Here is a 13,975-nt window from a genome sequence, read left to right as displayed (position 1 = left end):
TAACAACAACATCTGCTCCTCATCTTTGCACTCATATTTTCAAATGCTCAGAAGAGTGAGCCATTTGGACTCAAAAAAATTGTGAAACGCTGAAACGCATAACTTACCTGTTCTCCTCCAGGAAAAACCAGCCTAATACAAATAACCATTCGAAAACACAGTCCCTGCAAGTGAAATTGGGAGGAAACAAACACGCTTCCCTTTGTACTTTACCCAGAATATTATGGGGTAATCCACTTATTTAAAACTCACTCCTGAGTCCATGTAAAATCAGTCATGGACCAGCAAGGAGACATTACAAGTATGTTGTTTTCTCCACAAACCATGACAGCCTTCAAATTGCCAACAAAAAAAGTCTCATGCGAATAAAACAAAATATTTATGTTGTGAAACCCACAGCATAAAACAGCAGGAATAAAATAATTTGGTAAAATTTAAAGAATAAGATTCTTTGTAGAATACATAAGAGAACACCTGCTGCTTTCCTTATTTTTTATTTATTATAATTAATATGTTCAAACTAAGCAGTATGCAGATGTATAAAAACAAACAGCCAAAAAAAATTATGAATACTTTTCATTAAAAAGTTCATTTGAAGTTGAGAAAATATATGATTAATTAATCACAACAGAATCTGCTTACTTAAAAGCCTATTGACACATGGTTTTAAATCATTTGTGTAATTTGAGATAACTAGCAGCAAGGACCACGCGCACCCAGGCACTCTCCCTGTGCCCGGGATGTTCTCCCAGAGCCATCCGCCTGAAAGCATGAGCGGGGACAGATGATAGTCGCTTGGTGGAATACAGCTTATTTTAAGATTAAAAATACAGAAGACCAGAAAAATGCCTTTCAGAGAAGATTTCAGTGTGCTTCAGCACCTCTATTCATTAATCAAATACAGTGCAAGCTCACTCATCCTCTCCCTCTATTCTCCCTCTTCTCTATTTATTTATGAATAAGCACACAAGTTAGCACACAGGGTCTCGCATATATCATCAAGCATACATATGTAGCCAGAGATTGATTCCATATAACCAACCTGTATTGATAATAAATTTCTGAATGTGATGAAGGAGGACTTGGAAAAAGCTGAAGGTTTAGACTGGGTAAAAGTCACTGAATAGGAATGGATTTATTATAAAGAAAACTTAAACACACTAGCTCAAATCCAGGTTTGGTGTGGTTACATCGAAGGCAAGGAAGGTGAAATAGTCAAAAAGAAATTTCTTGAAGAAAATTACAGGTAGGAAGGACAATGACGGGGGTGAAAGCAGGGTTCGGGAGTGGGCTCGCAGACCCATGCCCATGGCATGCCCTTGGCCTCTACCTTTACACCCTCACCAAGCATTTTCTAAGCTATGAGTGGAGCAATTTTTTAAGATGTCTCTCTTCACACGATGTGTAAGAAATATCTTACTTTTCAGGCACGCCTGGTATCTCAGGAGAGCATAGAGCTGTTTATACTAAAACTGTTTGGCCTCACCTTCGTACCTCTAAGATGCAGAGCCTGTTCATGAAAGCATCGATCCCCTCTTGTTCCTGTGATATTGCTCTAATCTAGAAATACAAAGAGACTCATGTCATACATATATTGTATCACGTTTCCCAGTGGAATAGGAAAATTAAAACAAAACCAGGAGAACTCTGTGGGATAAACAACATCTTGCTCTCCACGGGCAGAGCAGAGGTGGCTGCTCAACATGGGGCTCAGCCACACAGGGAGCACCCAGGACACCCCCTAGCATCCTAAGTGGTGTGGGGTCCCCCATCTGCACCAGGGCTGGGATAACCCCCTACTTGCTGACAGTCCCAGAGCAAAGCTGAGCCAATCACCAGCTGACCCTGAAGGTGCATAAATTAGAATTAATCTTTCCCAAGATGGGGCGAAAAATAGAAAGTACAAAGGAGAAGCCAGAAAGGATGCACTTTCTTCCACCCTTCCCCTTCCCAAAGCACTTCATTTCTGCTCCTCCTACTGCAACATCAGCATCCAAACCAGACCTCAACTAAATCATTGCCATGCAAGAAAATAAAAATCCCTTACAAATCCTTTTACACAAAGTTAAAAAATTTCAAAACAAACTTCGAGCAGCAACCACCACCAAGCTTATTGGATGCAAAACCGCCATGGAAAAACAAAACAAAAAATCAACACAATCAACACAGACAAAACAAAATACAACTTCAACTGACTCCTTCAAGCTCCTTGGTACTCAAACACCAACACCTTGGTTATCTGAAATAGCTTAATTTTGAAAATAATTGAGATCTGACACTTTCCACCGTACCCCTTTTCAGCCTCCTCCAGCAGTGCCAGCATATTAAAGCACTTTCCCTTCTGAAGTGTCCGAGCAACAAGGCAGATGAGCAGGATTTTCTCAAAAATCAGTGTGATGTGAAGCAAGAGAGAAGAGAAGAATGTTTCCACTGACACCAACCAGGAGAAGGGGAAAGCAGACACGGCTTCTGCTGGTCCTTCTCCTGTTAGCTCCATGCACCATGCTCTAAGTCTTTCTTCCTGAGATGGAGCATCCCTCTCCTCCTGCCACCTCTGGAGCCAGTCCCATCCTGCTGTGTACAGAAGCAATGCTGAGGCACCTGTGAAGGCCTTCATAATAGCACTGTTTTGTTCTGGGATTTTTCAGCATAACTTCATTTCACATGGTTTTGGTTTCCTTCTGTAACTACTGGTGAAAACCATAAGTGTCCAGGAAGCCATAGTGCCATGTACTTGTCACTTGACATTACACCTCACCGCCAAGCCGGTGGCACACACCCTGTGCATGCATGCAGCTGGCCTCTCTCCCCACCATTAAAAACCTCTTTGCTAAAGTCACGCACAGACCATTACCGGGTTGTTTCATTTATTATGATCTAAGAAGGCATTATTACATTCCTCCATCCGAACTGTGCTCTTAAATAACAGCTTGTACAGTAATTAAACATAGTAGTGAGAACATTGTTAAAATCAATGACCCAGTGCATTAGCAGTTTAAACACATTTTAAGTTAACTTGATTATACTAACCGCAATTTGGGAGAAGTTAAGTAAGTGTGAACAATGTGGACAAGTGTCCAGAAGCTGCTTCTCCACAGGGCTCAGAGGTGCCCCAGGAAACCCTTCACCACCTGCATTTTGGTGGGATATGCCACTTCCCCATCCATCTCCTGTGTGACTGCTCACAGGCTGGTATCAAAAATAGCTTGAATACACAATATTATCACCATAATGTTGTATATGTACCAAATATTATTACCATTAACACCAACATTTTAAAAAGAAAATACAGAGGAGCAGCTCCTCTTCCCCTTCTGATGATAGCGATGCTCTGAGCACCTAAAATGAAAAGCACGGATAGAGGAGGGCACTGGAGGTAGGAAGTTAGCATGGTATTTTTTTCCACAAGCCTTTTTCCCCAATTCAAATTTATTCACCCCAGTTGTGACCACACTGTTCATTTTTGCCTCCTGAAATCATTGGAGTGAGTGGGTTTTAGGCATAACGAGGAGCGACACCTCACTGGCCCACAATTTATTGTGATGCCACATCTCTGGGGGGACCTCAGAAAGTTCACCTGAATTAAACAGGAGCAGGAAAACTGAGCAATGCACCAGGTAACTGGTGGGCTACATAGCCAAATAAAAGTAACAGAGCAATACAAAATAGCATATAACTTCAAACCAAAACTGTGTGGAACTTGCAACAAATGGAAACTCATTTAAAGATATTTAGGGATATTCTTCAGGTTAAAAAGTGAATAAACTCAAAAATTCTGAAGTCTTTCAAATAAGAATAAAGGCTGGAAAAGCAGAGACCACTTCTTCCCTACTCCTGTAGCACTGTTTTCTGTGCTACTGTGAAATTAAGAAAATAACAGGAAGTCTACAAAGGGAAAAAAATCTAATTTTTTTTCATCCAGGACTATTTCTTTTTATTTTTCTACAAATTAACAGTATTAAACAAAAAGAGAGAAAGTTGTTTTGAATCCAAAATTCTACTGAAACCAAAAAACCTTTGGACAACTTAAACTCTTTCCTTAATTGAGAAGATTTATCAGAACTGATTTCTCCTCATGAAAAACCCACTTCAATAAACTGTAGGGTTTTGGTTCAAAAGTGTTCGTCAGAAAATTCCCAGGCCAAAATATTTAACCTTAAAGCACATATAGCTATATGTCAGCATTAAGAAACCATAGCCATGGGGTTTAACAGATAGATTTTTTTTTTTCCCCCTGAATTTTTTGGCATCTGCTTGGCATATCATAGTCAGTAGGATTTATGATTCATGGAGGAATACCTATATATGTTTTATGTAATGTACACATAAAAATGTATTTCTTCGTTCCAGGCGGGTGGTGGAGAGATCCCAAGCAGTCTTGACCTCTGCTATTTACAGAGACCTTTGCTGGCAGAGGTTGTGCTCCCAAGTACAGCAAAGAGATTATTTTCTCACTCAACTTTTTATTTATAATATTATAAAAATAAATGTGACATATTTAGGGGATGTGTCATATTTTAAAAAGCTCTACCAAGGTATGTTTTGGACTTTTTATTTTTAAGGTTTGCCCTTCGTAAAACATAATTTCCTCAATAGTTTTCTATGTAGAAAAATCTATCACAATGCTCAGTTTTTATACAACTTCAGTTAATATCTTCAAGAAGCAAATACATAGACAACCTTATGAATCTCATTGGAACCGAGAACAGTACTAAAAATTCCCTTTTATAGCAGAGTCATGCAACATCACTAAAACTTAGGCCTGGCCAATACAAAATGGAGCTGAATTAACAAGTGCAAGTTTTTTCAGCAGGTTCCTATGCACTGTCCTCATCCTAAGCAGGCACCAGCCAAAAAAAAAAAAATAAATCCTGGTTTTAAGTCCAACTTAGCTGCAACTAGTTCATATGTTTTATAAGAAAAGGTATCTCATTTAGATCTAAGGCACAGTTTTGGCTGTGCTGGTATACAGCAGCTCTTAAAGCGCACAACAAATATTACCTTTGTATTTCAGTGGGTGCTGAAGAACGCCAGCGCTGCTCTGCAAGGGCAAGGGAGCAAATAGGATATAGATTTTGGAAGTTGAATTTCCAAAGATCACTGGGGTAAATTCCTCACAAACTGACAAGAAAAGCCTTCTCTCACAAATAGGCTGGACTAGGGCTGTCCTTGTATCTCAAAGCACACTTCCAGTAGTACCTCTTAACTAATGGCATATAAAAGAGATGACTATATTTAAAATATTCATGTAAGAGGGATCTATGATCAGGCTGTACTAAACCCCATGAGTGTAAATGTCTGCTCCACTCCCGCCCCTGCCCTTTCTGCTCTGCTCCTGCCTTTAAAAGCCACTGATGCTGACATTTTCAATTTTCTCCCTGGAAACAAGGGTGGTTTAACAGCTCCTTGTGTCAATGCTGGCACAAACACACGAGGCAAACTAGGGCATGCAGGAGTACTGCAGGGGTTCAGGCTGTTGATACCTCCCTAATTCCGATCTTTAAAATCATCAGTACGGACACATTGAAGAGGTACTCAATGTGTAACGGTAACTATCAGCCCAAATCATTCAGGCAGCATTGGCACGTCACATAGACATGATATCTGACATACTCAGAATTTTCTTTCTTTAAAAAAAAAAATTATTACATTCCTTGTCTTTAAAATGCAGTTGTTTTCTAAACTGAACCTAGGAAATATAGCATCATGGGCTTCTCTGTTCACTGTCTTTCAGCAATTCTTGACCAAATTTGCTCAGCTTTCACCAGGACAATGTTTCCCTCTTGGCTTTTCCCACCTGCCAGCCACAAAACTCAAGCAGGGACATACAAGTCAGGATGGGTCCCTGTCTGGCTCATCCATCATCCCTGGGAATGAGAATCCAGCAAATATGCTCACTGCATATTAAAAACATCCAGTGCTCCAAGAGAGACCATTTTAATTGCAACAGAAAATTGCAAAGTCTTACACATCTGCTTATTCAGTAAATTCTTATCTACTTATGTGGGGTCATCCATTGTTAACGACACACCTGATGGAGAGCAGCTCCATGCAGTTGGGTGTATGGGGCTCCACACTGACCATTGCTGTGTTCAGAAAGCCTGCATGGTGCAAAGTTACCCACACTTCCTCGCTGGCATTTTCAAAATCACTAACTAGAGCCAGTTGTAATAAATGAGTGTGTGTGGAGGGGAAAAAAAACAGAATATTGTAATTGATTATTTAGTGCAAAAAAAGGAGGAAGATTATCACAGGTGGTCATGGCAGATGTAACAGCTCAGGATACTTGGCAAAATATGGAGTGTATTTGATTACTAATATGGATGCTTCTATGGTGTTGACAGTTCAACCTCTTCTAAGCCCTTTCAATAGTAAGGAGTTACATAAAATAACAAAAAATTGCAGTTACAGTTTATTTTTTTCTTCTTTTTTCATTACAATCAATAGCAGCTGCTGTGAGATATTAGCTGGCTAAGGAAGGCTATAGAATTCCTTCAGTAAAACAATGGCAGCAATTAAAAATTTAAAAACTGGTCATCACTGTCAGGTCTCAAAATGGATGCGTAGCCACATGAAAGATAGCAGCCATACATTTTATATCATGGCACAAGGCCAAAGCTACTATATTTCCAGGCAGTGATTCTAAATTATATTATTACAGTTAATTAGTGAATGCTAATTAATTTTATGACTTTTTTCCCCCTCTTCCCCAATATTTTAAGATTTTTGCCTGGTGGAGTTTTAGGGAGAAGCTGGTGGTCTCCTGAGCGTGAAACACCCCTGGAGAGAGAGCCTTTGCCCTGACAGTGCAACCAGCCTGACTATCCCCTTCTCAGATGGGTCAAGAAAGGAAATGGTCGTGATGGCTTTGCTAACTCCACCTCATGACCTGAGGAAGCACCGCTGCTGTCTCAGGTTGTGAATTGTCACATGCAGAGGGAAGGTGCATGGTGACATGCATCTGCAGAGAGGTGTTTTGGCACATACTGATCGGTAGCATGACTCTTATTGCCTGTTTTCAAGCCATGCAAAAATCACACTGCTTCTTTTCCACCAAATGCATGGGGGGGGAGTAAAAAACAGGGTTGTGAGCATGTGATGCAATTGATGCTTGGAAAACAGAACAAGCAGTAAGAAACCTCACAATCTCCCCAGCAGCAGGAAAGCCCCAGCTGAGCAAAGTGGCCCTTTTGCCCCAGCATCTTCCGCCAAGTGTGGTCCTCTGCATCTAATAAAGAGGTGAACAGTCCACATTGACCTCTGAACAAAGTGGCAAGAAGGCCTTTATGGTAGCAAAGACAGTACAGAGACAGTAACTAAAAGCACATAGCCTTTTTTTTTGGCCAAGGAAGTCTTCCTGTATGATCTACAACGTGAAGCTGGGAAGACAGCATCTATCTCCATTGATGAAATTCCTGTCCATTGTGTTGCACATTTGGAAAAAAATAAACAATATAAACTAAGGCTGTTGTTCAACCTTTCATGGGGTGCATGGATAAAAAAATTATTTAAGACAGAAAGACGACACAAATTAATTGCTTTCAGAAGCAAGCCTTTTTAAGGCCAGTTTGTCCAGACAAATTAATTTGTCCCACACTTTTTATGTATCTGCAAGTAAAGAGTATGTAATCATAAAGGGCTTATGTTCAGAATACATACATCATCTCACAACACCAGTGTATTTACTATTTTTAGGAAGTTTTACTGATCTGCAGACAGAGGCAAGTATGGGAAGTATGAGAGCATCATGCAAACAGTGAAGGGGACTTGAGTAAGGGCTGCATCAGGACAGGCACATGATGAGGTTTAAAAACAAATGACTGAAAGACCTGGGAGCTGTGCTCACCAGCTTCATCTGTCCTTGCCTCTGTTAAGAGCAAACAAGTTGTTCTTCATATAGCTCCAGCTTCACCCTTAACCTCCTGAAAGAACACAAAAGAAATATGCCACCAGTACTGAGGAAAACTCCCACAGCGGTTTACCCGTACTAGGTTCAGCATTTTATTTTACCTCTGAAATGTATACCAAATATGAGCTCTTGCCTCATACAAATCTTCTACAAATCTCCCTTTGTTCAGAGCCTTTAGACAAAACAGAAAATTTAATACAGTAAATCTCCAGGGAGAAAGGGGATGTGGAATGGCCCAAAATCAACAAAGAAAGGTATTTCCAGGCTACATTTCCAGGCCTGTGTCCACCCCATTGCCACCAAGAGCTGCCCGCCTGGGCCTGAAGGAGACCACTGAGCAGGACAGGCAGACAGGGTGGACTAACCACACTCCCACGTTGGCCTGGACATCAGACAACCTCCAACTCTGAAGCAATTCTCCTGTTGCAAAGAATGGAAATAAAATGCAATAATATTTCTACTTAAAAAAATTAAAGCCCTTGAGCCATGCCTCCCCTTGCAAGCAATCAGGATGCTTTTATCTTTTATGCTCTGTTTTTCTTTTTTGTGCCATGAATTTGCATTTTCTAGTCGGTCTAATTCTAGCTACATTTTTTTGTTGTTTTTAATATAAAGTCTCTGTGGTTGGTGAAGAAGTCAGAAAGACAAGATATACTTCAATTGTTCACGTGTTTTCAGCATCCTTGGTGGTATTGATCCCTCAGAGAGTCATATTCTGACTTGCTATAAGTTTCTCTTCACAGAGATAAATAAATAGGGAGCCAAAATACCTCATTTTTACAGCATCACTCATTTGACCCAAACTGTGCTTTGCTTTACTTAATTTATTTGTTTACAAACACAAGCACCCTCGCTCCAACCCACCACCCACATTCAGCAGGAAAAACCCTCCATTTTTACACCAACACTTCTTCAATTAAGCCATAAAAGATGTTTTTTAACACCATCCTTTCCAGACTTCACCTTTTTTACCCAGAGATTGAATCCTTATGGCACAGGGACACTTGGAGGAGCTTGTCCCCATCCCTCACCCACATCCCAGCCCAGGTCACAGTGGAAAAAACAGTGTTTTTTCCAAGTTGAGAACAATGCAGATGGGGAGAAAGGTGTCTCCTAGAAATCAGTAATTACCCACTAATCCTGGGGCATCCTTTATCCTAGAAGCCACGCATCAATGTAATGGATGTGAAGGGTTAACACAAGAGAGACAAACACACAGAAAAACCATTTACAAAGAAGGGCTACAATACCACATGAGATATTATCTTTCCCTTTATTTAAGCATGTCTGGAAACACTGCCCAAAAAGACTGCGTATGTGTAATAAGCCCCCTGTTCTTCTCTCACTTTGTTGCATCCATCTCATTCCTGCCAATATCCCACTTGCAACTCCATCTCATCCACACACAGCCACTCATTCAACAGAAAAACATTTTTTGATGCAAAAACAAGCTGTAGTTTTTAAGCAATTTGATAATAAGTATTTTCCGAGTGCTAGATAGAGTCCCTGAGCATAGGAACAGTCACTGTTTCACCGTCCACTGACAAATGACATCAAATTAACAGTAATCAAATCAGTGCTTCAGCTGGTACCAAATTGTTAACTATACACTAATACTGTACATCGCTAAGGGATGGCTGAGACAAAGAAAAGGCAGAAAATAAGGAGAAAAAAGAGGAAAAAGGAAAAAATGTTCATTTTCTCTGAATAAAGAACTATTTTCTCTTCAGCCTCCTGCCAAGCACAAACCTCCTGTAAGTACAGTGTAAGCAATATGTATCTTACATTGTCTTGCGGGCAAGTCAAACTGGTTGAATTCAACCTGCCACCACTGTTTGGGTCAGCTTTGCTTTCTTTTATCCCTTAAGCATGAGATTTTCAGTATACCCATAGCTCGGCACATCTAATTTAGAGGTAGCAACAGCTACTAGGTAAATCTATTTAGTAAGAGGGCAAAATTATTGCTCTAAATTCAAACTCTTCTGCACCTTGTTATGTTTTTGATGCTGGAGGAAAAAAAGAAAGAAAAGGAGAGAGAAACCCCTCTTGTGCCTTGCAACAGAGACCAAGAACTTGCTGGCTCTGCCAAAGCATTTGGGGAAAGAGGAGAGTCTCGTCATTGCCCCATTACTCCTCCCGCTGACTGCTCACCCCAGTTCTCCTCAGGATACCGTTAGCAAACCTTTGGATGGATTAGCTAGCGTAACACACATCAACCTGGATGCTGACATTTGCCAAGACAAATTCTTGTTTGATTTGTCGCATGACCGTGTCAACTGATTTTTTTCCCCCCCATGTATTTGGGGCAACTGTATCTACAGCTCAACTGATCGAAATTCCTCAGAGGTGGGTAACAGCACAAAAAGTAAAGCAAGGCCATTAACAAACCACTGCTAGAAAGCATCCAAAAGGATTTTAAATCCTTAACACAGGGCTCAAAATAATGTAATAGCACCAGATTTTGAATTGCAACCTCCCCAGCCAAGCAATAAGGATTCTGTGTTTGTTTTCCTATATCCACAATGAAGAAAACCTGTAGTCTGCACTGCCCTGGTGCCACTCCTCTCCTTCCCCATGCAGGAGCATGTTCATGCTGAGCAATGCACTGTGCATGCATCCAGGGAGTATCACCTTTCAGACAGGTTTAATGCCCCTGGCAATTGCCGGTGCACGCAGCCCCGGTGCTGCACGGGAATCTGTCCCCTTCCACCAAGGCCACCTGCACAGCAAGGAACAAACAGCGATTGACATCACAGATCTCCTCCCCACCCTGCCTGTCCCCAAAGCTCCCTTGGCTGAGACATAAGCCCCGATGTCACATTTGCACCAATTACAGTAGGAGGAAACAAGGAAGGGCTGAAGTTAGGAGGTGTTTTCACAAATATGAAGCAAGGTTTTCCAATATAAACATATTTCATTACAAAGTGCCCAAAATGAAATGTTCCACATGTGAAATTCTAAAATATTTTATTCTATTTTTTTTTAATGCAGCCTCCTAACTTTCAGTTTTAAAATGGCATTTTTTCCCTACTTAAAAATGCCTAAATAGGAAGGAAAATAGGTAAATAAAAAGCTACAAGAGCACAAAACCAAAATCTGTGTATATGCAAGGGTTTATAACAATATTTGGGGTTTTGGTTGTTTTTCTTTTTTATTGCTGAAGTAAATACAGTTCCATTTGCATGCACCAGCTCTGAACTGAGCTCAGGAAGATTATACGTAGGGAGTAGTTATACCTCAAAAGGTCCCCTGCTGATGGCTGTAAGCAGAACTGAGAAAAAACTGGCAAGAAAAATATTTGCCAATATTTTAATAGTTGCCAACTTTCATAATTTTATTGCAAGTCTGACTGAGACTGGAGATTTTCTTAAAGCCTCAGTTTTCACAGCGATTAGAAGAAACTAGAGATTAAACGAGAATCAGAGCCTTCCTCCAGATAAGCAAGAAAATCGCTAGTCCCCATGGTTGCAAAAATTCTTAAAAATGTCTTCCAACTACAATATATGGACTGAGAAACAAAAGGCAAACCTTAAAAAAAAAACCCTACAACCTTATTTTTTTAATTAACCTGAATTATTTTTTCTATAAATTATTGTTGGCAGTTCTTTCCCCTTAACTTTTTGTAAGCATTTTGCTTTTGTTTGCAGTCTGCAAGTATTCACATAAAAAAAAAGTCAGACTAAAGACAGCAGTTGCTTAATAAAGAAACTTGTCCCCAAGAACCAGAAACAAGGTATTTACATCCCCTAGTTTCTTCTTCTGTATACGAGGCTTGTACTCTACTGCTTATCTTGGGGCTTTCATTGTTGGTGGGGAAAGGGCTCTCTCCAGAGGGAGATTCACAGCACCGTCAGAAGGAGAAACTCCACCTAAAGCTGCTTCTCTTCTTCTCCCCACTGACTGCAGAAGCAGCATCAACAAGAAGCTGAAATCACGTCTCTAATCTAACTTTCCAAATCCCAGCTGGAGGGACAGTGCCTCAACATTACCTGGCACAAATTATGAGGATTAAATTATCCAATCTGGGGCCAAGAAGTCGCTGCACAGCTTAAGTAAGCAAAGGCACAGCCCAGACAACAACTACTGAGTTGAAATTGAGAAACACAGCTAATCTGAAATAATCAATAAGTGGAAAAGTCACATAAATTAATTCTTCAGGCAATTTCAGTAGTACACAGCAGTATGCGTAGCTGGGCTGATGACTCCAATGACAGAATTAAAATGTCTTTCCCTCCCCCCCCCCCCCCCCCCCCCAGTCTCTGTCTTTATCAACTCAGAAAGTCCAACAATTATATGAATTTGCAAGACCCTGGTGACAAGAGCATTTGGAGCAAGCTCTGGCAGCCTGTCCCTGGTGCAGGTGCTCGCCGGCGGTAGGACAGGCTGGGGGGACACTGGGGGAGATGCCTGGAAGTCATTGCCTTCTGGCTCACCTCCAGTCATCCACTAAAAAAATCAGTCCTTGTAAAGTTCATGCCGTGAGCACTGAGATGTGTTGTGAAGTGCAGGGGAAAAACATGGGAAATGTTACATCTGCAGGGAAGGGGTTTAATAAAAGTTTAAGGAAATGACTGCACTCACAATCCCGCTCTTCCCCGTAAAATTGAGATCTTGCTTAGATTTCTGTCGTCGAGTGTGTTGTCTCCAAAACTGCAGTTGTCTCAATACATTTGTGCGGTCCTGTGTGATCTTCACATGTTTACATGTCCTGCGTTGGGATCATGTTGCCTTGTGATTTAACCTTGAATCCTTTCCAACCCTCTTTCCCTGCTCCTCCGCAGCGAACACAGAAAACATTTTTAGCAAGCGCCTTTATTTTCAATTCAATTTATGCTGTACCAGTCTGATGACCCCATTCAAAATGCAAATGGAAGAGTATTTTTGGAAGTGCCTTTTGCAGCTTTTACCTCTTGCCAATGCATTTGCGTTGGTCTCCTCATTGTTAGGCAAAGAGCAAGGCATTTATGAGAAAACTTAAAAAGCACAATCTGAACCCGAGAGAGCACATTGGATGGACCTGTGCATCCCCAAGAAGCCGCACTGCACAGAGCTGTCGCACACACCCGCTCGGAGAGCGCACAGCAAGCCCATGCCACCAGCCAGCACGGCATTATCCTATGACTTGTTTGTTAATTTTTCCACCAGAGAGTGGCTTATAAGCATCAGCATCCATCTAAAAAAAGCCCCTCTCCAACTTTTCCCTATATAGTGAGTATCTATTTAAAACATGAAAGTGAGCCTAATGGATATCCTTATATCCTTCTAGTAATGGGCATAGGTTTGCAAGCGTAGCTGTGCATGGCCCCAAGCATTAAGCATTTCCTTGTAGGTCAGAAGTTTAAACACAACCTATGTTAGAAGTAACCAAAAGTCATTTACCTGCTGGTATTTGTGTGAATCGAGCTAGTAGTTCCAGTCCTGTTTAAGTGAGAGTCTAGGTCATAAAAACCACTGCAAGAACCGATGCTGTTTGCACCCCAGCCAGCAGTCTTGGGAGGCAGGTCAGAAATGGGGGGCTCCCATTTGATCCCTGGCATCTGCTCTTTTAAGGAGCTATCATAGCCAAATTATTCATCTTCTAAAGCAAGGGCACCAACTACACTAAGCTATGAAAATGAGGTAGACGTATTTCTGCGTTCACTAAAAATATAAAAATCAGAGAACATCCATCATTAAAGTTTGCCTAAAAGGTACAAGCGTTGCAGCCAACAACTTGAGAACAGCCCGAATTACACATCACTGCTGCTCCCAGAGCCAACATCTGCAACCCCCCTCTGGCCAAGACATCAAGGTCCCTGTCCGCCCTAATCTCATGGATGTGTCTTTGAGACTTTAGGACTTCATGACCTCCATTTAGTAGATGTGGAATGCAACATCTTTGACTTGCATGCAAAGATAAAGCAATACTTGGAGCAAGTTATATCTGATAGACACAACAGAAAACTGTCAACAGTTGAGGAATGTTCAACCAGCAATTAGGACTATTTAATACTCCCAGAAAGAAAGGGGGGGGGGGGGGGAAAAACAAAACCCAAGAACAGGGGAAAAAAACAAACAAGGAAAGGC

The sequence above is a fragment of the Aptenodytes forsteri genome, unplaced genomic scaffold, assembly GCF_000699145.1.
Source record: "Aptenodytes forsteri isolate BGI_AS27 unplaced genomic scaffold, ASM69914v1 Scaffold15, whole genome shotgun sequence".
NCBI lineage: Eukaryota > Metazoa > Chordata > Aves > Sphenisciformes > Spheniscidae > Aptenodytes > Aptenodytes forsteri.
The sequence above is the reverse complement of the archived record's forward strand: the minus strand, read 5'-3'. Positions refer to the sequence as shown.